Below are 26,791 nucleotides of genomic sequence, written 5' to 3'. Positions count from 1 at the left end.
ACCCGCCCAAACAGGACAGTTCCTGCATAGTGGCACAGGATAGGCACCAAGTTGAAATCTTGTTGGCCTATCAGGATGGCTGTGATTTGTAAACTCCATTTTGGGCAGATTTAGCCCTCCAGGCAATGGGAGGTGAGAGATTAGAGAGAAGGGCCTGGCAGGGAAGCCCAGAACAGCCAAGCTGCCCTATTAACTCATGTTAGGTGACAGCTTGGGATCTACCAAGGGCCCTCAGTGGAGTGAACATCAAGGGTGAGGTGGGTTCTGCCTCTTCAGATTCACTCCTACTTAATCTCCTGTAATCCACCTCAGGAGTTCCTCTGGGTAAACTGAGTACAGTGAGAGTACAGTGAGTCACCTCTGCACAGTGCTATGAAACCTCCCGTTACAAGGCGAGGGGAACTCCCTCCAGTCCTACTCATTCAGTTACGGTTCTCTGAGCTCCCTTCAGTTTGCCTGTTTCCCCTGCCAGAATATCAGGTGCAACCTCAACAGTGCTGCAGGCTGCTCCCTGAATCCCTGAGCGGAGCTCTGAATCTGTGTGGTCACAGCTATTTTGGTGCCCATTCCTGTTTTCTGAGTTTTTCATCTCCTCCAATAATGTTCTGGCCTGTCTCACACCACGTCTCCTAAAGCCCTGTCGCCCCCCATGTTCTCTTCACATGGAACTGCTGCTTCCCAGGTCTGTGACCTGCAAGCTGCATTTTGCTCCTGTTCCCTGCCCACTTCTCACAACTCCAGGATTCTTTGTAGTACAGTATATCTCTGCTTTCCCTCACAGTTGTGACTTTCCAAGGGTCCGAAAGAGGGAGAAAACAGAGGGAAATCCCCAGAAACACAAAACTGGCAAATATTTGGAATAACTCTAGAGATTACTACCCTTCTCCCTGCAATTCAATATGATGCCATTTGTTCTTTCCCTGTTGATGCTCCTTTAGTCAGTCTTCACGCCATGTGACAATGGTTTTAGCCAGGGCAGTAGGAATTATTTTGGCAAGTAGGATTTCATGAGGTACTTTATCATGTGGTTTATGGACACCAAGAGACGACAACTGCCGCTCTTCTGTGATCCACTAGCTCCTTTCAATCCCATCAAAAGACCTTAGCCAATTTGTCCGACTGGACAAGTTCTCACATGCTAGAGGATCCCTATTGCTGTAGGGTGTCGGTTCCCAAACTCCGACAGATTGCCCACCACCAATTTAAAACAACACAACCTTAAGTACCACCAGCAAATTTTTGTCATATAAAGTAATTATAATTAATCTGTTAACAGGTACCACTGACAGGTTGTCTGTGTACCACTGGTGGTACACATACCACAGATTGGGAACTGCTGCTGTAGGGCCTTGTTTCCCCCAATGTGGAATGGGAGGTTGTTGTTTTAGTACATTGAGGGAGTCAGACCACTTCCAGAGGAAAAACTACAAGGACAGTGTTACCTTCCTCTTTGGAACTACTCAAGCTCTGGTACCCTCTACTGTCTGGGACAATAGATAATTCTTTGCACGTCCCCTAGGATCATTTGCTGTGATTAGAGTTTACAGCTCAGACTATTCTCCTAAGGAATTTTCCCCTGGATCTGTAGGTAAAGTTGCTGCAAACTGGAAGCAGGCACTAAAAGATTAGTTTCCATTGTGGTCAGAGACCTTATTCAGCTCAATTTCTAGGGCAACAGTGTAATTTTTTATTTATAGCACAGTCTTTCTTGCATTGCATCAGTATTTAGTAAAGTAGATCCAGAGGTTAGTCTCATGTATGCTTGAGAACTGTGGTCTGGGGCTCTGAGTACTTAGGCTCAAGTCTCTGAGTTTCTTCAACACAAATCTCAAAGTTCAGAGCTCTGTGTCCTCCTGCTTTTCCTGTGGTAGAGACCCCAAAGGAGCTGTGCCATGAACAATGCTCACATCATGCAAAGTCCACTTTACTGCACATCCGAGGTACATTAATGTTACATATGCAGATGATGCTTGGAATTGTGAGACATAACAGACACACGCTACAGCCGGAATGTGTAGCAATGCCTAGGATGAAGGTTCCTCGTACTGATAAGTTAGAATACGTGTGAATAAACAGCGTGGAATCATATTGACTAAAAACTGAATCAAAGTTTGAGCTTACTGAGTGAAATATTAGCACATTTGGCCTTTTTGTAGTCTAATTGACCTTGCACTTAATGATATATCAAGTCCTAGATCTTGCCTCTTTGGTAGACCCTCGCAGTCGAGAATGATTGTCTTCCATGATTGTCTTATCTGTATGTCTGAAGATGGCTGATGAAGCCTATCTGGGATCAAAAGACTCTACCACAATTCAAACACGTGTTTCCATGTAGGGTAGATGGTGCTGGATTCTTGATTTGGTCTGTGACACGCTATTTTTGCCACTCCCACTTTTCCATCTCCTATTGTTGTCATGAGGTTTCAAAGTACTGAGATCCCTGTAACAGACCCTTCCTCCATTTGGGGCAGTCCTGGGCGATAGTCTCCCATGAGTTGACCTCGATGTTGCATTTTTAAGTTGGCCTTAAGAACATCCCTGAATACGCTTTTTCTGCCCTCCTCTTGAGCGTCAACTCAGAGAATAAAACTTGCTTCAGGAGTCTGGAGTCAGACATCTGGATGACATGGCTAGCCCAATGAAATTGATGTCAGATGATCATCACCTCAATACTCATGGTGTTTGCTTGCAAGAGGATGCTAATGTTGATGCATCTGTCTTCCCACTGGATTTGAAGGATCTTCGACAGGTTAATGGTTATTCTTCAACAACTTTAGGTGTCTCTTGTATGTTGTCCATGTCTCAGCTCTGTACAGCCAGGTGGGAATCACGGCTGCTTGATAAACCATGAGCTTGGTTTTGGATCTGATGTTCTGATCTCCGAACACCAGGTGTCCAAAGGCTTCACTTTTGATATGATGTTGGATTTCTTCATTGATGTTGGCCTTCTGTGAGAGATGGCTTCCGAGGTACAGGAAGTACTCAATGTTCTCCAGAATCTCTCCATGGATCTCAGTTACCAGAACTGGGGCTGTTCATTAGGAGCATGTTGGTGGAGGACCTTAGTCTTCTGACTATTAAGTGTCAGACCCATTTCCTTCTATGCCTCAGTAAAGTAGGTCAAAAGGGGTGTTAGATTTATTTGTCCAGTCTTGTATAAATAATCTTTGAAGTTGTGGGGATCTGCAGCCATGGTGGGCTGAGACACTAAGAATTTACTATTTCAACTGGCACTTGAAGTCTGTGGTGTGGAGACAAGAGTCAGAAGGGAGTGTCTGTGCTACATATGCCAACATGCTAATGCAGCATGACAGCAGGAGTGAGGCTGTGCTTTTCATGAACTGCATGCCAGGCTGTCACCCACTGGCTGTAGCAAAAGTTTAGCTCTGCGCTTGCCACATTCTAAGGTGTTTGCAAACTGTCAGCAGGGAGGAGAAAAAAGGACCTGCCCACTGCAGAAACCAGCCACAGGGAGAACACTGTTGACTTATTTCCTAGATATATGCTCTTTACCGTGAACCTGGAAGGACATAGGTAGGCTCCTGATCACTGGGCTCTCCCTGTCTCAAGCAGGCACCACAAATCTGAAAATGTAGAGTGCTTTTGGCTCTGGATGGTAGTCATCTTGAGTGCTAGAACCAGGCTCCTTGAAAGCAGGCAAGCCCTGAGCCATTCCCCATCTGGCCTTATGGACTGACCCTCAGAGCACCCTCCTACCTTCTGATCCATTCAGCATGGGGAAGCCTTTGTCATGACCTAGCACATGGTCAGCCTGGCCCAGCAATCAGCTAGGAAACCTGCTGTCAAAGTAAAGAGTTCACTTTTCCCTCAGCTGCACAACAGGAGAACTAAGCAGTGGGAATGTCTTAGGCTTACACTGTGATCTCTTCCCTTGCAGGTGGGCTATTGTTCCTGAACTGGAAGGTGTCATGGCAGCTTGAATGCCAGTGGAAATGCCTTTTAAGCAGGGACAGCACCAGGGAGCAAGGGCAACAGGGAAGGTAAAGTGGCAGCTTCCTCCCTTGCCAGCCCCGCGGCCAAGCCTGGCCATAACGCTGCTCTGTGGCCTCCCTGTATCTTACTTATGCACCTGTTCCTTCTCTGTGTCATGCCTGGTGTGTTGTCTTGCCTTGCTGCTGTATCTCCAACCTATGCTGCTTAAACCTGGCTCTAGATCCCTGGGTGTGGGGGGGAAGGGCCGGCCAGCTTCTGAGTGAAAGAAGGAAGTGTGGTGAACCCTTCTGGAGTGTAGGCTTCTGCGAGCTATGGCATAGGAACATCAGTTCAGTCAAGCTGCAGCCTCTGTCCCTTTCACTAGGACTTCCTGCCTTTCCTGAGCCTGCTCTAGGTCTTGAAACAACCGGGGAGTCTTCTGACTCCTCACTGCGAACTGAACACTGCAACCAGAGGGGCAACATACCACATGGAGAAGTTCCTGCAGCATCTTCCTTGCTGCCAGGAACTCCTAAGGGGATGTACAGGTGAGATACAGCCAGGAGAGCTTCAGACGGATTAGCCACATTTTCAGGCTCTGAGGGTGAATCCTGCTGTCCCCTCCATCTACGAGTTGTTTGATAGGCCTGAAGCAAATTAAATGGACTCCCTGACTAGAGGGTCTATCAGGGGGCACTGCAAGGGCCAGGGGCCCTTCAGACCCCACCTTGGTTTTTCTTGTGTCAGTATACAGTAATATCCCTGTCTGGCTCTGGCTCCTTTTCCTCCAAACAAATATCTTAGTATCTGAAAAAGGAAAAATTAGTGACATTGACCCTGGCACCCTCAGCATAACAGGTTGCAGATAGTGATCACATGCCCTGAGGGTATTCAAGGATAACAAATGTTGGAGCTGGTTTAAAAAAAAAGCATAAGTGACCTAGGGAACTGCAGTCCAGTGAGCTTTGTGTGTGATTAAAACTAAAGCTATAAAACACCTAGAGGAAAAGGATTGATGCAAGGTGGGAGCTGGGGAGGGGGTGCAGGGGATCAGTAGCTTCTACAAAGGAAAACTAGCCTCTCACTAAACTTCTACAGCTCTCTGAGCACTCCAAGAGACTAGCACATGAAACAACATTTGCCATTTCATTTTGAATCAGAACCTAAGAAACAAAAGAGATTGGGAATGAACAATCACTTCTTTCAGTAAAATTGAATACTGATTGCTTCAGGCTTCCACATTCATCTCCCCATTGACTGTATTTCACACATAGAAGCTAAGTAGAACTGCTCCCCAAAAGCTTCAGTGTTCATGGCACTTGCTACAATTAATTTTTCAGCAAGAAAGAAAAATCGGTAATGCCACTTAATGGAGAGATGAAAAACTGCAAGGGCTTTGCTGAAGCATAGGGTAAGCATTACCATGGCTCGTGCCCTCTTTTGTGAGGCAAGAGTTGCTGCAGTGAATGGTGCTAAAAAAGGGAACACGCTAGTTACTGCTGCTCTTTGTACTTGAATTCTAGGTAAGGTGTGTCGTAAGATGATAATTCTACCATTGAGCGCCTTTGTGGGTATCTGAACAGGTTACTTCTGGCCAGTTCTTCATACCTGTGTGGTATATTAAATAGGAAGGAGTGGGGGGTGTTCCAATGCAGGCTTTGCTGTTACTAGGATCAAGCTCAGGTGTCCTGAGCAGCACCTTGCCACAGAGCCATGCTAGACCTCTGGTTAGCCTGATTATTAATAAGATGCAGTTGCCTTTATTTGGATTAAATGCAAGCTCTGGAAATGAAGCATCTGCCTGGGTTGAATCCTTCAGATTCTAGAAAAGAATATCTGAAAGGAAGGTAGACAGAGGTTGTAAAGGGCAGAGCTAATGGGGATGATTATTTTCTAGGGTGCAAGGAGATTTGGATTGTCTGGCTTGGGGATTCAAATTGTCACAGACCATGCTCCTGCAGGGCAAGAGAAGCACTGGGCTCCTGGCTGAGACTTGGTATGGGTTTTTGCAAGATCTATGGTCCTTTTCTTTACTTCTAGGCTAGTTGGAGCTGGGAGTAGGGCACTGCATGAAAGCACCTGGCCAGGAGCGTGTCTAGGCTCTGATGTAATACTGCCCTATGTATGCAACTTCTGTTGTCTTGTGAAACAGGTTTGATCTGACTTAAGGGGTGTGGAAGTGACCATGTTGGCCCTTTCAGCACCTGTACATGTGCTGGACAACTGACAGGCAACAATTAATCGAGTCTGCTGTAGTTTGCTAATTAGCACTCTCCAACAGCCTCTGTGTCACGTGTATTCAGTATCCCATGCTTCAAAATGGTGGTGGGGCACTTTAATTAAAGCTCATGGAATGAGCTATAGTTAAAATACCCTTGCTGCCATTTTGAAGCACAGGATGCTGAATACACATGATGCTAGGAGCACTTTAATTAGAGTGGCTCTCAGAGCAGCTCTAATTTAAGTGCCCTCACCCCACCCTGGAGCACATGTAAAGACACCTTTAGATACTGATTTTTGCTGTCTGGTGTTCCCTGCAGCTCCACCTGGATTTGCAAGAGTGAAAGAGAGTTCATGCTTTTTGGCTTCTGATGAGGCAATCTAGGGAAGGGGGCTAGTGTCAGTTCTGGAGTGGCTCTGTGATGTGGACGCTGGTCTACAGAGAGCAGGACTGTGAGCCACTAACTCTCATCCATTCCTGGAGCAGTCACTTCTGAGCCTGCACACCCTCAACAGGCAAGTTAATGTTCTGGTGCCGGCTGTGGAGAGGGCAGAGAGCAATGAGTAGACATGATAGAAAATGTTGCCAAGCAAGGGGAGACCAGTGTAACTAAGTGCCGGAGTGGAACATAAATCACTGTTGGAAGGATGGCAGTGGCAGGTGGAGAAGGAATGGGCATGGCAAGCTGTGCCAGGAGAGGTTGGGAGAGATGCCACATTTCAGGGGGAGGCTACCTTTTCATTGGACTGGTTGCACGATCACAGGGGTCAAGATGTGGCAGTTCACAGAAGTGCCTGGATGTGTGAGCCCCATCCTTACATAGGCCTTGCCAGTGCCATAGACACTTCTGCAGCATGAGTGCAACATCTGAGACTAATGTGATCAGCAGCAAAGCATTTGGCCCAGAGATCCAAGCATTAGGCCAGATCTCTGCTTTGTCCTAGGCTTTCCTTGGTGGCTTATACACAAGCTCTCTCAAGGCAGATGGTTTATCTGCAGTCCCCAGGAGGAGACAGTGAAGGGCTCTTTGTCCTTATCCCAGTGAAGTCAGTTCTGGGCATTTGGAGCCTGCACACACAAGTTTATGGCCATGACTGTCTGCTGGGCTTAAACTCATGTAAAGGGCCAAGGGCTGCCCTGCAGGTGTCTGGCCTTGAGTCTCAGGATCCTGGTTTTGTGCACTCTTTTGCAGATTTCATAGATTTCATAGACATTAGGGGCTGGAAGGGACCTCGTGAGATCATCAAGTCCAGTCCCCCTGCCATAGGCATCAAGTGATCCCAGCAAGAAAAATATCCAGATGTTTTTTGAAAGAGTCCAGAGTAGGTGCTTGCACCACTTATGTGGGGAGTCTGTTCCAGACCCTGGACACACGCACCATAAAGAACATTTTTTTTATGTCTAGTCTAAATCAGCCTTCTTGGAGTTTGTGGCCATTAGACCCTATTATCCCTTGGGGAGCTCTGGTGAACAGCTGTTCTCCCAGATCCTGATGTTACCCCTCTTATATAATTGTAGGCTGCTACCAAGTCACCCCTGAGCCTTCTCTTTTCCACACTAAAGAGTCCCAAATCCCTCAGCCTCTCCTCGTAGGACCTGCCCTTCAGGCATTGTACTCCTCATAGCATCATTGTCTTCAGCACAGGCAGCCCTCTCAGTGCCAGGACAGGGATATTATCTCCATAGTACAGAGAAGCTAAGGGACTTGGCCAAGATCTTGCAGGTTGCCTGTAATTAATCAGGGTTGTGACACTAGATCTGCCAAGTCCTGGGCTAGATCTGCCAAATCTTAGGCTAGCCCCTGGCTTCCAGCCCAGTTCTCCCTGTTCTTCTTCTTGGTTCAGTGTTCAGGAGGAGGCTGCTAAAATCTCGTTAAAAACGAAGTCAGCAAAACTCAATCTGTCAGGAAATTTGTAGCCAGACATTTGTGTGGACAGGTGTGGGGCCATCCAGAGGGATGGCACGGACCTGTATTGCTTCACCTTTCCGCTGGCCCTTCATATGACTCACTGCCCCTCCAGGAAAGGGGTAGAAGTTAAAGAGCTGCTTCTTTGCATTAAAAACAGGAGTCTCATTTAAAGGAAAAAGGGGGCTTTTCCCAGGGGCCTGCAACTCAGCTTCCCCCAGCTAGAAGGGGAAACAGCTCCTGACTGCTCCACAGAGCACAAACAGACTTGCTGTTTGGAGACCACTGCTCTGTGCACTGGTCACAGGAGACAGATGGCTTTCTTAGCATTCAGAATTGAGTTATTCTCCCACAGGCAGCTTGCCTGGGAGGTCCAGATGAGCTGAGAGACCTGGGTGTTGGCTCCTAACTGTGTTATGCTGAAGGCTGGGAGCAAGCCGGCAGGATGTTGGGCACTGAGAGTGGTAATGGCCAATAAAAGCCAGGCAGGAGCCCTGGGGATGAGGCCAAGTGCGCTTTTATTTTTAATCCTTATCTTTATTGCAGTTTTCTCTTGCTCTGTTGGGAAATGCGTAATGTACCTTATCGCTGCCGGCTGCTGGTGGCACAGCCTGTTCTCATTCACAAACACTCCCTGGGGGGTGGGGCACATGCAGAGAGAGAAGCACACACGCCACGCACTGCTGGGTACAGTATAAAAAGGGTCCCTGGAGTGGGCCTGGGGGCACAGAGTGCTGCACCCCTGCTGGATTCACAGCCCAGTGCTCCTTCTGTCTACAAGCAGGCACAGTCTGAGCAGCAATAGCATGAGGCTCCTTGCTATTCTGCCTGACCCAGACTACACAGCCAGCAGGAGGCAGTATTGCAGTCGGTGTATTTGGAGTGTCGGTCCAGGGGTGCGCAGGGAGGTGGAATATGCAGAGCCTGCTGGGGGCTCAGCTCCACCATTGTATACACCATAAATTCCTGCTCAAAGTAGAACTCCAGTATGGAGTCATAGTTTCATAGTTAGTAGGGTCGGAAGGGACCTGAGCAGATCATCAAGTCTGACCCCCTGCCATGGGCAGGAAAGAAAGGATGCTGTAGGGAGCACTGTCCTTGTTCCTAAAGCATGATGATGGAGCTAGTGGAAGTATGTTAATGCCTTTGCCTTCAGCTGAAGGGTCCCAGAGCTCATGACCAGCCCTAGACACACCAGGGCTTGCAGCAGCCTGTCACTCATGGGACTAGACAGGAAGATGACTGCAAGTATTATTGATTAAGCAAGGACAGCAGGCAGACTCCCTGTCTGTAGGAAGTGCCTCAGCATAGACAGGGCCTGGCAGGGAGTGCAAGCTGAGCTGCCTCAGCATGACACCATACTGTCAGGATTGCAGCATGTCCGTCTCCACGTCTGAGTGGTATAACGCCAGTGCAGTCTCTAGCCTTGCTGCAGCACAAGGGGATGCTTTGGCCAGAAGCATAGGCATAGACGTGACAAATTACACTTGTAGGATCATAGGAAAGTAGGGTTGGAAAGGACCTCACAAGATGGACTAGTTCAGCACCCTGCTTAAGGCAGGATCCTCCTAGCTAAGGTTCTGTCTAATCTAGTCTTGAAAATTTCCAAGGATGGAGATTCTACAACTTCTGTTCCAATCCTTGACCACCCTCATAGCCAGAAAATTCCTCCTAATCTCCAGTCTAACTTTCCTCTGCTACAGCTTGATGGTATTGCTTCTAGTCCTATCTCCTACAGCCACAGAGAAAAAGAAACCCATCTCCATCCTCTCTGTAGTTACCCCTGAGGTATTTGAAGCCTGCTATCCAGTCTCCCTTCAGTCTTCTCTTCTCCAGACTAAATAACCCTAGCTCTTTCAGCGTGTCCTCATAAGTCATGCTTCTCAGGCCTCTAATCATTTTGTTGCTCTCCATTGGACTCTTTCCAATCTGTATCCTTCTTGAAAGGTGGGGCCCAAAACTGGGCACAGCACTCCTGGTGAGGTTTCTTGATATGCATGTGCCACTCCTGTTAATTCAATCCAGTGTGCTGTTGGCCTTTTTGCAGCAAGAGCACACTGTTGGCTCATATTTAGTTTATGATCTATTATAATCCCCAGGATCTTCTCTACAGTACTGCACCCTAGTCAGTCATTTCCCCAATCTGTATTTGTGCATGCAGTTTATTCTGTCCGAAGTGCAAGACTTTGCACTTGTCATTGTTGAATTTCATCTTGTTGATTTCAGACCATTTTTCAGTCAATCTAGGTCATTCTAGATCCTACCCTCCAGTGTCTGCTACCCCAGCCAACTTGGTGTCGTCCACAGATTTTCTAACTGTATACTTGATCCCACTACCCAAATCATTAATGAAGATATTGAATGATACCAGACTCAGATATTGATAGTGAATAATACCAGACTCGGAACATAGCTACTTGATACCTCCTCCTACCTTGACATTGAGCCATTGATGACTATTCATTGAGCAAGCTGATTCAGCCAGTTATTTATCCACTTTACAATACTTTCATCCCATCTGTATCTCCTTATCTTGGTAATGAGAATGTTGTGGGAGACATTGTCCAAAGCCTTGCCAAAGTCAAGGTATATTACATATACTGGTCTCCCCCACATCCACAGATCCTGTTACTTTGTCCTAAAAAAAAATCAGGTTGGTCAGGCATGACTTGCTCTTGGTGAATCCATGCTGGCTGTTCCTGATCATTTTATTCTCCTGCATGTGCATCACAATAGATTCATTAAGGACCTGCTCCATGATCCTTCCATGTATTGAGGGTTAGAAGTACCAATTTGTAATTTTCTAGGTCCTCTTCCTTCTCTTTCTTAAAGATGGGCATTGTATTTTCCCTTTTCCAATAATCTGGGCCATAGCCTGACCTTCATGAGTTCTCAAACAAGATTACCAACTATCTCAGCAAATTCCTTCAGTACCCTAGGGTGCATCCATCCAGCCCTGCCAGCTTGAAAGCATCTGTTTGTCTAATTAATCCCTAGTCTGTTCTGCCATTACTGTAGACTGTTTGTCTCCTTCCGTATCTTTCATGCCAACAGTGCTCATCATCTGGTAGCTCCTCATATTTGTGAAGACTGAAGTAAAAAAGACATTAAACACTTCAGCCTTCTCTGCATCATCCATAACCAACATAGACTGTCTTCTACATTCCATAAGGGACCTTTGGTTTCTTGGGTCTCCTTATTCTTGACAGCCTACAGCCTCTGCTCCAGCCCTTCCTTTCTCTATGTGTGTCCTCAAGATAGCTGGAGTGTCCCAAATCCCAGCTCCTGAAGTGCAGTGAACTTCAGCCATTTGACTGTGTTGGATCAAAATCTCCTTAGATTTGGAAGAGGGGGTTGCAGGCTAGGACTGGGGGGCGTGTGTGGTGAGCTCAGGACTTAGGATAGCAGAGAACTCTGGATTGGTACTGAGGACCATTGGCAGAGCAGTGCATGGGGCGGGGGGGCAGGGCTAAAATAGCACAAGGGCTATAGGTTGGGATTAAAGCGCATCTCTCGCTGAGTCAAAAGGAATCTCTAAGGATAAATAACATTGCATTGAAGTTCACTGACATAAGGACTTACTGTTTCATTCTGATGTCTGCCTTTTTTACCCTCCAAAAAAAAATTAAATTGTGCTTCTTGACCTGTAATCAGACCCCAACTGTCTTGACTTCTGTACTTGCAGTATTTTTGCGCAAGCCATAAAAATACCAAGTCAGAATTTTTTTTAGTACAGTTTTTGTTGTAGCATTTTTAGTGTGTTTAACCCCTTGGGTCCCGTCCTTGGTTCTCCTGTGAGATTTTGTAAGGGAAATATCAGTTAAAAGTCTTTATCTGTAGTTATCATCTCATGCTGTTTTTCCTGAAACTGAACCTGGTGAATTTATTGCAGTTAGTCTATAAACAACTAAGCTTATTATCAATAAATACAATATTTGATTTTCCTGGGAGAGTCTTTGTAAATGTTCTGTGGGCAATTAGGTTAATTTCCAACATCTGTATTAAATGTAGAATTACAACCTGAACATGGAGTCACCTCAGAAATGCCACAGCTGAAGACCTGGGAGAATGTAAAATGTGGAGGAGTCTGACCTTCCCTTTTGCTCTTCTAGAGTTTTTGCTAGAAGTGTACAGTTTCTCCTGGATACACTATGTCTGAGGTGGGGTTGGAGGAAGCTTTAAAAGAAACCTGATAAGAGTATTTGTTTTTGTATCTGTCAGGTCTTGAGTAGCTGCTCTTGCCCAGTTCAGGACTGGTTGTTTCTGTCCCGCCACTGGATTCCCTCAGATACCACCGCTGTTCATGCATCTCCCCAGGGAGGCCCCCTGATACTCACCTGCTACAACTAGTTGTTAGGTTCAAAGGTGGGAGGCTCCCTTGGAGCTGGATTTTCATCAGATGTCGCCAGCAGAGGTTCCTGGGGCTCCACCTCCCTTACACACCTTCCATGTGCCAGCCAGCAGTGTTCAGCCGGATATTAGTCAGCCTGGATATTTTGGTTGCTGGGCCTATAGGCATGGCCTCGACCTGTGGTTCTAATTATGGCAGTCTGCAATTAGCACACCACCTTTTGTGCCCCAGACCCATTCAAGGTGGACCTGGGCTGTCACATTGGCTCATCCCAGCCTAGGGACTAGTTCTATACAGGACCCAGTACAGTCTGTTTGGTTTCCTAGGTACGGGCCTGGAGTCTCAGAGGGCCCCTATCTCCTTGGCCACAGGGTTAACCTGGACACTGGTCTTCCACCCAAAAAGGGGCAACTTAAAGTATAAGAAGAGAACAAAAATGCTGGGGAGGTGCAATACCCTCCCCATTCATGCGTCCCATGAATACCGATGGGATCCGTCCCTCAGCATCCTTTTGGGCTCAGGCTGCCATCTGGGTCCTGGGGCAAGCTCATCTTCAGGACCCCGTCCTGGGTCCCCATGTAGGAAGGTTCTGGCCAGGCCAGGGGAGCCCTGAGCAGCCACTCCGCTGTCACTCCCCTGGCATTCTCCCAGCTGCTGGCTTTTATCTGTGCCAGGTCCAGCCGCATAGAAAAGCAGCTGATGAACTGCACAGGCGGTTTGCTCAGCTGCGGCGTGTTCCTGGACACCACTCCTGCTAAAGGTAAGCTTTGCCCCGTTATGCGGCTGTTTCTCTGGTGCCGCAGCGGGGCTTCCGCCCGTTTTCCTTGTCTGCCCGGGACAGTTGTGTTTTGTTTTTTTTATTAAAGAGGAATTACTGGCTGCATCTACACAAAACACTGACTGCACAGTAGCTCATTACTACTGTGCAGTAGTGTTGCTTCATGCTTCGTGCCACATGACGCTACTGCACATTAGTAATGAGCTACTGCGCAGCCAGTATCACCTAAAAGCCATTCAGCGACACTACTGCACAGTAACTGGTTACTATACAGTCATTTAGTACTTATATATGCAAGTACTAAATGACCATGTAGTAACAACTGTGCAGTCAGTGTCTCGTGTAGACATGGCCATTGTGTATATAACTGCATGAGCAGTTTGGTCTTCTCTTTCTTGTTTCCTCCAAAACTCCAGATTGGAGAGGTTTGGAAAGTTCGAAGTGGATGGTGGTGAGAAGTTAGCTAAGAAGATCTGAAGTTGCTGATCAGGGTGAAAATAGCACTTGGAAAAGTAGAATCCATTCTTACTGGGAGTGCTGCACAACTCCCCGTAGATCTGGCACTAGGAAGTGCTTGACAAAAGGAAGTGTTTAAAAAGGCTTGACTGTACTTGGAGAGCATGGTGACACACTAATCCCCAGTGACTGCTTAGTACACACTGTAAAGGTGGTAGGCACTTCTTGAAATATGGGTTGTCATGACTTGGGCATGGCTTTCCAAGAAACCAGCAATTCACAAACAGTTGAAGCTCCACCACCCTTCTGTAAAGGGTTTTTCTGATAACTATGAACACAGCAAGGACTACTGCACCTACAACTGTAAGCTGTTGGATTCTCACAGGAATTTGGGTTAGTCAAGACTGTGAGAGACCTTACTTTCAAAGATATGTATTGCTCATCCATGAAGGACTTGAGTTTCTGAATCCTTAAAACTTTAAATCTGTTTTATAACGTCAGCTGTTTATAGATGTTATAACTTATGAGCTCTATGTCTGGAGGTCCTGATTCCAGTCCCATTGAAGTCAGGGAGGCTGAGGAATCTTGGGTTTTAGCCCTGTGGTTCTGAACAGAGTTTAAATGCAGCCCTGTAGATTAAATGCTGATAAAAAATAGGAGAGAGGCTAAATGGAAAATCTGAACATATACAATCTCATAAAGCAGGTGTTTTTCCTCAGGGGATCTAGAGAAATAGCTGATCAGATTTTGGCTGCTGTCCATTATTTATGAAAGCACGAGTAACTCTAATGGTGCAAGGAGACTGGAGGAAGCAAATCAGTGCCACAATTATGCACCAAAAACCTCTGGTAAAAGAACACTAAGGTTGCAAAAGCAAGTGCATGGAGTTCAGTTAATGTCAGGATTAAGCTTGCTTGTTTGTGTCTTGTTTGTTTTGCAGAAAGGAGGGGCATGAGCCCAGCAGGTTTTGAATAAGTTTATAATAACTGTGTTTGCTAACTATGCAGCATACAGGGCCCAGCTACATATCTGCTGCTGCTCTGCCAGTGTTCCTAAACATGGAACATAGAACATAGTGGGCATTTTAATGTACATTAGCCTATTTTAAAACTCATTAAAGCGTCACTAAAAAAAATGTGCTATTTAGTAAATGCACATTAAGATAGGCAGGGGCGACGCATAGCGGGTACATGGGGGTGCACATGCACCCCCTGAGAGCGCTGGTGCACGGCCTGCCAGGCCACACTCCCTGATTAGCTGGCAGACAGGGGGGCAGGTGGGAACACCAGTTTCCTGCCTGCAAGTGCCAGCTGGGGAGCAAGGCCACCAGCAAAAGTGGCCACGCCACTCTTGGAAGTGGCTGTGGCAGCTTTCATGGTGAGTGCGATTGGCCGCCAGGGGGTCGCCCCCCCCCCCCCAGTCAGCAGGATTGGCTGCTAGGGGACTCCCCCTGGTCGCTGACTGGTGTCAGGGGGGCATGTGCCCCCCCCGCCCCCCAACTCAAGAAGCACCAGACACCCATGAAGATAGGCTAACCGCATTTTCCTAGTACCTCACAATGGGAATACTAGATTTAATGCGCATTAACTAAAGTGCATTAATGAACATGTAATCGCACCCAGTGAGCGCTACTAGAGTTCAAACAATTCAAAGTTGTACTACCCAGTTATTGTGTTCCACAGTCTTTTGACTGCCATTTATTGCCTTTCTGCCATTGCTTTACTATTATCCCCATCTTTAATTACATGATCACATGCTATTGCTTTTGCAGCACTCTTGCCTGAGTAGCGCACAAGGTGAATGGTGCTTCCTGAATAAGGCACCTGTCTGCTATGTTTCATAAACTGATCATTCAAACTATGGCCCAGTGTAGTGTGTAATGCATGTTGCACTGATGATGAAACATCAACTATCTTTATTTTGTGACAGGTTTGTCAAATTTTTCCTCACCACAGTCTTTTGAGTGGGTCAGTGAATGAATCCTGAATGAATCTATCTTCCCAGTGCAGCCAGGACCATGTTGCTATTTTATGGAGGAGAAACTGAGCACAGAATGGTAGCCAGACTTTTCAAATGTGTTCTCCTATTTCTTGGTGCCTACATGATGGGCTGCCCAAATAGTTCAGGGCTTGCCCTCTCAGAAGTGAAGAGCTTCCACAGACTCTACTGTGTGCGCACCAGGAGGGGAGGAGGGCCTGGATGGGATGTGTTCCCCAGTGTACTCAATTGGATGCTGTATAGATGTATATACCCAACAGTGTGTGAGAGCAGATGGCATTTGTACGAGCTGATGTGCACTCATCAATGTGTCTGTTGGGTGTACACACCTATCTGTGTGATAGAAAGTGGAAATTTTGTGCATGTACTTGGTGTGTGAGCACAACAGAATGTTATTTGTATGGGTGTCCCAGGTTGTGCGTGCACATGCACGTGTGTGTATGTAAGATAGAGAGATGTGTGCACACTGGCAGGCAGGACCCAACTGAGGGGTGGGGGTGGGGGTGGGGGTGTGAGAGCATGCTGACTGCATAACAAAAGCAGTGTTCTTTGCCAGCCCATGGAGAACTCCTGTTAATGGTTAATGCTGCCATACCACAACTGTGCTGCGCCGTCCCCCCTGAGGCGCTATCAGCCCTGCCATCAGCCGTGAGAACACTCTGTTCCTTGGTGGGATTGTTTGTTTTCATTCCTCCCTCTCCTCCCCAGGACATGATACCTGCAGGTGCACAGCACTCTAATTGGCCCCACGGGATCACTGCTCCGCTTGGCTGCAATGTTCGCCAGTGCTACTGTGTGCTAGGCTCGGGGTGTCCCTCATGCTGCCTGCCAGGTGCTGGCTCAGAGCCTTTCCTCGTGCACTGCCCCTGGGATCTCTGCAGAGCCCTGCTAGACTCTCCTGCCCATGGTGACCTGCTAGATTTGCCTGCTCAACCAAGATCTGGACAGGTTTACCCTTGTGAAAATGGGTGAAAGGTGGGGCCTGCTCCCGCAGTTGCCAGCTCCCTCCAGCCTGCCAGGCTTGTACCCAGACTCTAGAGCACAGGGTCTTCCTGTCAGCTCCGAGGGAGCATGCCGTAAAAGCCTGTGGGTTGGTGTGTGGTAGTACTCTCAGGGGCAGGTTCCCATCTGAGAGCCTGATGCTGTCTGAGACATGGGACAGTCCCTGGCTCAGCAAAAGCTGCCTTTGAGATAAGTCAGCATGGTGGATGGTTTTGATTCTCGACTCACATGAAGGAGTGGGGCTGCAGAACAAGCTTCACAGTCTCTGATGCCAGGTGTCAGTAGCTAAATGGATATACACCAAGGATATCTTTGCTGAGGATTGCCTTGTCATCTTAATACCCAAGATGGCCTATCCTGTCTCTACAGTAGAGTGAGCTTGAGAGCAGGTGTGTACATCACTGACTGATGAATTGTGTGAAGGCAGGGAACCAGCTTGTGCTCTGCACATTGGCTCATTAATACCCATAACATCCATCAGCTCCCAGCAGCAGGGTTCTCCATCACCCCACTACCATGGTGCGAAGGGTCACAACGTACAAAACTGGAGCTGTGGTCTTGGAGAGCAATTGGGGGCATCCGAGGAAGGAGAGCAGGGAGGTTTGGCAGATCCATCCATGGAGGGCCCTTGCCTGGGCTGGGTGAGCCAGCCTCCTCCTGCCCCTCTCTGCCCCCCTCAAGACATAGTCCATGTGAAAACCCAGAAAAGAAGGGAGTCTGATTTGTGCTTAGAAAAAGTCAGGCCCTAGTTCAAGGAAACACTCCTTCTTTCTGTATCACCCTCATCCTGCCACTCACTTGCAGCCTGTGTGTGCAGTATTCCCCTGAGACACCTGCTCAGCACTCTGTGCTGACTTGGAAGGGCTGCCTCTTGCTCCTGAGAAGAGTGAATCCTGGTGCAAGCAGGGGTGAGACAGGGGCCAGGTATTGAAGGTCCTACCTCAATAGTAGCTGTTGACTTCATGGCAGATTTTTAAGTCAAAACGAGAGCGAGAGGGATCCCTGTACAGTTGGCTTTAGATTTCACTAAAGCTTTGACTGCCATTTGTGTGGTGCTCTGGAGAAGCAGAGGGACTGTAGTAATCATGGCGTTAAGGCTGCTGTTCTCTTCCCAGCAGTCTTCCCTGTCATCTTTCAAATAGACATTGTCCAGGTCTGGCTCTGCCTAAGAGTGAATTGTTTCTGAAAAGTCTGAAAAAGAGTTCAACAATGTGAGACCAAGAAACATAACCCAAGTACACATTTCCAGGCTGATAAAATGGTCAGGGAGCCCACTCCCAACCAGCCACAGCCCCAAAAGGACTGGGGCAGGGGTGTTTGAAGCCTGGCAGGAAAACAGCCCTTTCCGTATCTGCTGAAAGCAGGTTTGATTGAACCATGTGAGGGGGTGTTGAGATGAGAGCTGTTACCTGTGCGACAGCTCCTCCTGTGCGATAGTTTTCTGTGAGGGTCTGGAGGAAAGGGACTGGTGAGTGCAGCAGTCTGAGGCCCATTATATAGGTAGGCTCAAGGCAACTTCTCCTTTAGATGGGCAAGTAGGACTCACCTGGCTAAAGTGAGTTGCATAACGGCTTCTCTCTGCATAAAGGGGTTTGGGTCTCAGTAAGTACCTACCTGGTGCTTGCTTCTTGCTGCATGAGACAAGCTGTACAGTTCTGTCACTTTCCCTTCCCTGGGGTTGTGCAGACTCCTGTCCTAAAGAGAGACTCCTCCATATCTGACAGCAACACAGTTTATGTAGAAGCTGCAACCTTTTCAAATATGATCTAGAATTACCCTGGCAAAATTCCCATGTAAAACTTCACTAATGTAGATCCTACTATAATAATTCTCACTCGAGTGCTGTGGCACCCTGGGATACCTTGAGATCCTTTCCGGGGTGCCGTAGGGTGCCACACAATATTAGCGCTGTTAGGTGTGCAAACACAGGTCTCAAGATAAACCCATAGATTTCAAAGAGGAATCCAGACTGTTAAAAACGTACTGACCTGCTGTGGTCTCCCTTGTTTCTTTACAACAGTCTAGAAGAATAGCTCTAGTATTTATCAGTAGTCAGAAATGGAGTGGAAACTAAGAGCTAGTATTTTCCAAAGCACCCTGAGTCGAGCCAGGGGTTCCTTGAGTATATAAAGGTTGAAAACAACCATCCTACTGGATAGCACCTGTATCCCTTGCCACCTAGTGACAGGGATCAGTAATAGCGGTCTATGGTGAGCAACAGTCCCCTGTCCTCCCCTTGGCATAGGTACTTCTCTGTTCATTCCTTTTCCCAGTGTAAATCATATAAATGAGTACAAAAATGATGCAAATTATACTGGGGTAAATGTGCCACATGTCCAAGCCTATAAAGCAGGAACTGGACTCAGATTCATGGGGTCCTTTACAGTCCTTTGTTCATACTTTGCTATTGTTCAGAACACGTTCAGTGTGTTTCTTTTGAATTGCACTACTTGTGTGTTGATCCCTTTTGCCTGTATTTCCCTTCACTGTATGATGTTAACGTGAGGGATTGCTAAATGTCTGGATACACTTTACAATTTCCCTCCTGTATTTGGATGCTTTACAGCGATTTTTGGTTCGGTTCCCTTTGGCTGAAACTTGGAGCTGTCTTGAGAAGGCTAAAAATATTCAGGGAAGGAGGAATGTTATACTTTGATTCTTGTTAACTACCAAATTACAGCAGATCAAATCATCATTTCCGATTGCATCTGTATAAAAAGACCTCCATGGTGCATGGAGAGCTGCCTGTAGTCTGGCATTTCCACTGCCCTATTACTGAGCTGCAGATTAATTGCTGCTGCAGCATACTCAGCTAGGGGAACAGGCCTGTTAGGGTAGGGGTCAGCAACATAAGGATGCAGGCTGATCCACAGAGGGCTTTATCTGTGCTCACACTGGGGCCAGGCAGCAAGGAACTGCACTAGGGCTGGGCAGCTAGAAGTTGCGCCCATGCAGCTGCTTCCTGTCCTTGCATTGCTAGGACGCTGACAGTGTTCTCGTTTCTCTGACGTGGCAAGTTATAGGGTTTTTTGATGTTTTGGGCATTGTACCTGGTAGTTGTGGGATAGGATTGCTCCTGATGTTTTTAAGAATAGGTGAGACACACTAGTCTATGATGGTTTCGCTAAGGATGACCCTGCCTTAGGCAAGGAGTTGGACTTAATGACCAGCCATACGTTCTGTGATTCCTCTGAATTTTAGAAAAATCTTGGGCATATTGGTCTTGTGAAATCCCACCTCTGTGTTCCTAATGTTCAGTGCCCTGGGAGCTGTCTCCTTCAGCTTTCTCACTGAAGCCTTGGGTCAACAACTAACCCTTATAGCACAGCAGCTGACGGGCATTGGGTGGCCTTAGCTACTTGGCAGGATTGGCAACTCTGGTGGCTCTATTCTAGATCTGATACCTGATAATAACAGGTGTTTGTCTCCAAACCCTGGCTCCAGGAGTCAGGTGATTTGAGCATCTCTGCTTACATTTTTAAGTTAATTGACCTTGTGGTTATGTGCAAAAACCTGAAAATGTGAGTTCCAAAGCCCAAATGAAAATTAAAAGAACCCAAAGGTATGTGCGTATTTAAAGCTTCTGACTGCTGAGCCAGTCCTGGACCACCATGCGATTGGGGATAACAGTGATGAGTGGGGACAGTGGTGCCAGGTGTTAGAGCCAGCACCTAAGGCACTGAGTCCTGCACATAGCTCCACCTGAATGGGCATAAGCTATCCCACTATTGGCACAGCCCTGTCAATGATCTAGGGTGTGTTACCTGCAGCTATTTTTAGAGCTGTGTTCTCTCTGATGTGTTTGGAGATAAGTGAGTGTTTTCTTCCTCCTTAGTGAGGTAAAACCAGCAGCTAAGTGATCTAATAAATCCTTATGCCAAGGTCACGTCCTGCCCTGCCTTGCAGGTTGTCAGCTGATGAAATCAGACTAAAAGATTAGCAAGGCAGCTCCTAGTCTGTTCAGGATTTGACTCTGGTGCAGCACGGGAAGATGCAGAAGGCAGGATGGGGCCTGGGAAAAGCAGTGTGTGTGTGTGTGTGTGTGTGTGTGTGTGTGTGTGTGTGCGCCGCACGCACACGTGTACATATGTAATGGAGTTCAGGTGATGACAGGTGTTTGGTTCACCACCTGGAGGCTTCTATTTCTCTCCAGAACAAGCACAGTCTGCACAGCCACTTGCTTCCCACAACACCGCACCCATTTAACTGAGTCTAGTGTGGAGGAAAAGGATTCTGCTTCCATGGTTCATTAGAACAGGCCCAGTGTGGTGGTGGGAGGAGGCAGAAGGAGGAACAAAGATGTCTGCGACTTCTCCCTCCAGCAGTGGAACAGCCTTCCCTGCAGGGTTGAGACATGCAGGGCTGGTGCTCAGTGATCACCGGTTGTCATGCTGTGTGGGGAATAAGCATATTTGATGGAGCCCCGAAGTCCAGAACAGGGCATGGGGTTTGGCATTCGTTGGTGGATGATCAGCTCCTCAAGAGAACTTTTCCTTGCTCTGTAGGTAGTTGCAAGACTGGATGAAGCTGGTAGGTGTGAAAGCTGCCTTTCTTTCAGGCTAAATGAGGGTGTAGTAGTGCCCTTTTGTACCACTCTGGGAGCATCCACATGTGCTATTACTACACATGAATAAACTGTAGATCTTATACCCCCAGAGTTTGTGGCTCCTGGGTGCATCATTTGAATGTGCACCCAGGAGCAATTAACTCCAGACCAATACGCTCCACAGTTTATTCATGCGCAGCACATGGAACCAGGTTGGAGCATCCCTGGCTGGCAGAGGGCCTTGCTAGCTAGGTGCTACTCTCCCCAGAGATGTGGGGCAGAAAATTTTCCAGTGCTTTATTTTTCCATGGGAAATTTTCCATTTCTAAAAATTTATTGTTTCATAAAATTCATTAGTAACAATGAACGGATGCCAGTACAATGTTAGGCAAGCTTGGAGGTTTCAAAGTTGTAATTAAATGCTTTTCAGGTGATTATCCCTAGGAAGTTTTTGAGAAAGTACATATATATTTTATTGATTTGTAAACGGGAGGGTAAGTACACTCACATAATAATCCAAACCAAAAATCAAATTATGAATTCACCCAATTGGCTGTGCCAAAACCAAAGCTAAAAATTCTTATTTCATCTGACTGCAAGTGAAAGCAAAACCAAAACTAAAACTGTGATTAATTTTTGTTTCACTTTCAGTTCAGCAAACACACAGAGCATTGTCTCATTTCTTTTCTTAAGTTGGGGAAGTTGGAAGTGTTTGCATAAGATCTGTTGGGTTTTTAGTGCTTTTGGTTTGAAGTAGTCATAATAATGCTTAATCAGAAAAAAACTAGTGTGTGACATCATTATAGTGAAGTCCAATCCACTGAAGGAAGGGAGAAAGTTGGTAGATGTAAATATTGCGGGCAGGAGTATGCTAACAACACAACAAGAATGAACAAATGTTTAATAACTTGTGGAAACTGTCCTGAAAGAGTACAAGCCATATACAGAAAGCTAATACAACGAAGTGGTGGAACAACATCATCTGAGAAAAGTCTACTTCTTTCCACATAAAGCTTTGAATTTGTTTGAATATAACATTTAAACCGTATTAAGTGTGCTGTATTTAATGTTTTTTTTCCTAATCAAATATTTCAGTTCAAATACTTGTGGCTATTGGGACATAAAATTAACATGGGGCTACTTTTTTAAAGCTTTGTTTACTAAATATAAGTCAAATAAACATGCTAACGCAGATCACGCTCTATTTAGAGCATTAGAAAAATTTCCAGAAAATTTTCCAATTTAAAATTTTCTGGAAAACCCACATCTCTGACTCTCCCCAGCTTGGTATGCTGCAGAGAGATTGACTGGGGCACAAGAGACCTTCAGCGTGGGGCTAGCCAGCAGACAGTGCCCACACTGAAACACTCTCGTACCCTAGCCAGCCCCTCCAGTGTCTACACATGCACTGCTGCAGTTTTTTACTCCACAGCAGGATAATACTTGTATTTACAAGTACTAACTTGCTGAGGAGTAAATTAATTTACTCTAGTCTAATAGGGGGACATATGCAGACACCTAGATGCATAGCTAATTAGTCAACTGTGCAGTAAACATCTCATGTAGACATGCCTCCTGAAGCCACATCCAGATAAGCAGGATCTGTGTTTCCCCAGGGACAAGCAGCAGCAGCACAGTTGTGCTGCTGGTACTTGCCCTTGGGGAAAGCCTGTGCCAAGTATGCTCTGACAGGCGGCAGGTTACCCCACGTGGGGCAGAGGAGACTGGGGCCAGCAACTGTGTTGTCACCAGCAGCCTTACCTGGGTTGCTGGGGGCCTCAAGAAGCTGCAGCTGCAGCACTTCTGCAGCACGGTGTGGCTCTGGCTGACCAGGCTCGAGTTTGGGGCAGGACGCGCTGCTGCCATGTACACCTCCCGCCTTTTCTTGGCATGGTTTTTTTTGACCCCAGGATCTCCCGGAGTCAACGCCCTCTGGCCCCCCCAACACTGCGAGGTAGCAGCACGGGGAATGCTTGCATGTGCAGTGTATGGTGCAGTCTGTGGCATTACATACTGCACATCTATGCTCATCTGGATGTGTCCTGAGAAGTTAACTTTGAACCAGTGGCAGAAGAAAGGAAGCAGAGAGGACCAGAGAGAGCAGGGAAAGATGAGGCAGCTTCTTTGCTTTCAATTCCAGGACTGTTTTCAGCCAGAACTCTGCCCAAGTAGCTTTCTCTCACTCACTCCTATCTTTTTCCCAAGCCCCTAGCACTATGAGACAGCTGAGAGAGAGCTTTGTGGATAGCACGCTACCTGGAAAGAGGCCTGGAGCCATGAACTTGCAAACTACCTCTTCCTGATCCCTAGTATGTTCAGGAAGACAGGTCTTTGGGTATATGAACAAACAGGATCGCAGCAAAAAAATCTCTGACTCCATCATAAACTTCTTATGGGCCAAAAAAGAGGTAGCAAGCCTTGGCACTCAGCAGGAGAAGCATTGTTTTGTCCCTAGAATGTAGCTTGATATGCTGGTGGGAATATGCTGAACCCCTGGAACAGCTAGAGTAGTTTTTACCATTGGGCTACGTACTTGCTCAGTACAAACTCGTCTGGATACACACTACCAGCCCTGTCAGCAGAGTTTTGGGGTGTGTAATCCAGAGGGGTAGCAGAATGCCTCCCCTGCCCTGGGTGCCAAATATGTATCCGTTGAGCTCCTTTTTTTGCTCCTGCCATTCTGCTGGGAGCTGCTTTTGTCTCAGAGAGAAGCAGTTATGTCCAGAGAATGGATGGACGGGGAGCCAGGGTTCTGGGTGCTGCTTCCAAGTCTGAACCAGATCCTGCAATTATGCCCTTAAGGGCAGTCCTTCACTGTAGTTAATAGTAAGCTCTGCCTGACATGCAGTGGCATCATGTGATCTTCAGTCACCAGTGTCCCATGACAACCTGGCAAGTAACTCAGCCTTCCTGTGCCCATCTATAAAATTGGGATAATGGCATTTACCCAGCTTTTAAGGCACACGAGGAGCGCCGTATAAAAGACTTTATAATTACTATAAAATCCCTGTGAAATAGATCCTGGTGCCCTGCCTGCAGTCTGTCCAATATGCACCCTGCCACAGATCTGACATGGGCTCAGGCCTTTTTAACAGCTGTGGTGTTGTATGCTGACTCTGTGGGCCTGACCCTCAGCTCATGTGAACTGACAGGAGGATTTTCAGCCTCCTTTCTACTTGCCATGTCCTGCAAGTGCTAGTAGACAAGGTGAAAGCTACTTTAAATTACAGTGGTTGCTACAGTGATGGAAGGACCAATCGGTTACCTGAAGATTGACTGGGTCAGCGTGCCCTCCCCTCCCTCCTCATCCAGCCTCTGTAATGCTCTCTGTCTTGTAACCAAAAATGGTCAGTGCTGGCATGACAAGGTTCCCAGCCTGGCTCACTGCCAGGCTCCAACCTCTTCACCCTTGCTTCCCAACTCTCTGGGTCCTTCCCCACCATGGTTATTTTACCTGCTGCGACTTGATGTTTTAGTATTGTAGGAAGGCGGCCCCTAGGAGGTAGATGTGGTCTAGAGCCAGGCCCTTCCTGGCCTTGGCTCACTTTTAATCTGGCTGGGTTCCACTGCTTGGGGTTCACCGCACCAGGACCTCAGGTTCTCGGGCTCCAACTCTAGTCCTTCGTGAGCTCTGGGCTACTCAGCCCTTAAACATGCCCTTGCAGGTATAGGAGTTACACCCTCCAGTCTTTGCCATCAGATATGCAATCTTTTGACATGCCACTGTCTTCCCTCTGAATGTATTTGGACACCTGCCCGTACTGAACACCTGAGGGTTCTGCACCCCAGGAGCACTCTGAGCTGGGTGCCCCTGCTGCCCCCACAGTGGCCTCCAATCCTCCCCTCACAGCCGCTCCATCCTCCAGTTCAAATGTCAGTCAAAAGTATGAGCGTCCTCTCCCAAATTTAAGGCTTGCCAAATTCAAGCTTCCCTGTTGGGGTTAATCTCACCCTTGGTAGCACAAATGCAAAAGGTTCAGAGTACTTATCTCATGTTGCTTTTAGCATCGAATCTCTTTTGCCCTTCTGTAGCACACAGTCCTTTACTTCAGCTGTCAGGACTGGCTGTCCCCTGGAGCTCTGCCTCCTACAGCTCCTTTGGCCAGACTGCCCCTTCTGGGCCAAGCCCTGGGCTTTTGAGTCTCTCCCTGGGTCACGTGACCTTCTGCTTCTGCCGCAGGCCTGGCAATCACAGCTTACACTTGTGGATGGATGGCTATCTTATTTAAGGTCCCCTTTTTCCATTTAGTTTGTTCAAGGGGCTGAGCTGGCCAGCAGGCCCTGGGCTTCCTCCCCCTCTCAGAAGGGAGTGCATACTTAATGGCTCACTGCAATGGCTTTCCATCACGCCAAAATTCCTCCATAGTAGGGACCTCCTGGCTGCCTTGTACTGGCTGAGCAGTGCAGCCAGGTGTGTCAGACTCTCTCTTTCTCTTGCACACACGCACAAACTCATGCACACACACATCCAATGCCTGGATCTGAGAGTAATATTGCCCCAAAAGCCAGAATCATAGTTTGGATTTTAATTCTCCAGTCACAATTTTCAAACCCACACTTTTCATCTGCCTCCTGGTTGATGTGGCTTTTTCACCTGTGGTTGGAGCTGCCAGCACTGCTCTGTGTGATCAATAGGAACTGATCATCAGGTTGGCATGTCTGCCTCAGCCTCCTACTGACAGGGTATTTCATTCCCCCACTGTCATCCCCTGGGGCACTGGGAGGTCAGGCCCTCCCACTGGCTGGACAGGATAAAGGGGGTTGAAGTAACTCCTGCCCCACTCATGTTCACCTTATACATCCCCCAGATTGTCACGTCTCCCGCCATCTTCCTACATTCACTTGTCCCAACATCTCCCCCTTCCCTGTCTTCTGCTTCCCACAGTCCCTGATTCCTCAGTTTGTGCTCTTGGTTAGTACCCACCCTCTCCCTGTGCCCTGGGCCCATTCCTGGTGCCATTAAACAGTAACTAACTGGATCCACCTTCTTGCAAGAAGCCCTGCTTTTACCTGCAAAGATTGTAAGGAAACAGTGGCCATTGTAGCTGAGGCTGGCCAGTGCTGTCCATTCCATGGCAAGCACTGGGAGGTGGCCACAGTGTTGACTAAGGGCACAAGAATACTGATCACAATGTGGAAAATCATGAACTATTGTGAGACTTGGGATAACTAGCCAGAGTAGATGACATGGTGTGTCAGGGGGGGAAAGAGGTATTCCTTATGGCAGTCCAGGACCCTTTGGCTTGAGCCTGCCTGGGAGGGCAGCCCAATCATAGCCACTGAAAAGCTGCAGTTGCTATCTACTCCCTTGTGCTTCTTTATTCCTTCTTCTGGGACCCAGCCTGGGCCAGGGGGACAGGGTGTCCCATAACCTGGCAAGGAGAAAAGGGCATAGTATAGAGGGCAGGCCCAGTATTACATGCCAAATGAGGGAAGCTGCCCCATGCACTCTTCCCATGCCTCCCCACCCATCCTTCTGTCCATCTGCAAGCTGCCGGCCTCCAGGAGCCACTGGTTCCTCAAAACCCTCTTCCCTGTTGATTCCCCCCACAACCATGGCCACATTTACTTCCGGGAGGAAAAGGGAGCATGTCCTGCTG

General features: G+C 47.5%; 1 protein-coding gene across 1 annotated transcript in view; it reads left to right on the top strand.

The window, feature by feature from the left end:
* Positions 1–26,791, top strand: part of HSD11B2 (hydroxysteroid 11-beta dehydrogenase 2) — a 94,762-nt gene that overhangs the window by 51,016 nt on the left and 16,955 nt on the right. The window lies entirely within an intron of this gene.

Source organism: Alligator mississippiensis, chromosome 10 (assembly GCF_030867095.1).
Source record: "Alligator mississippiensis isolate rAllMis1 chromosome 10, rAllMis1, whole genome shotgun sequence".
Classification (NCBI taxonomy): Eukaryota; Metazoa; Chordata; order Crocodylia; family Alligatoridae; genus Alligator; species Alligator mississippiensis.
This window is presented reverse-complemented; position numbering and strand designations above follow the sequence as displayed.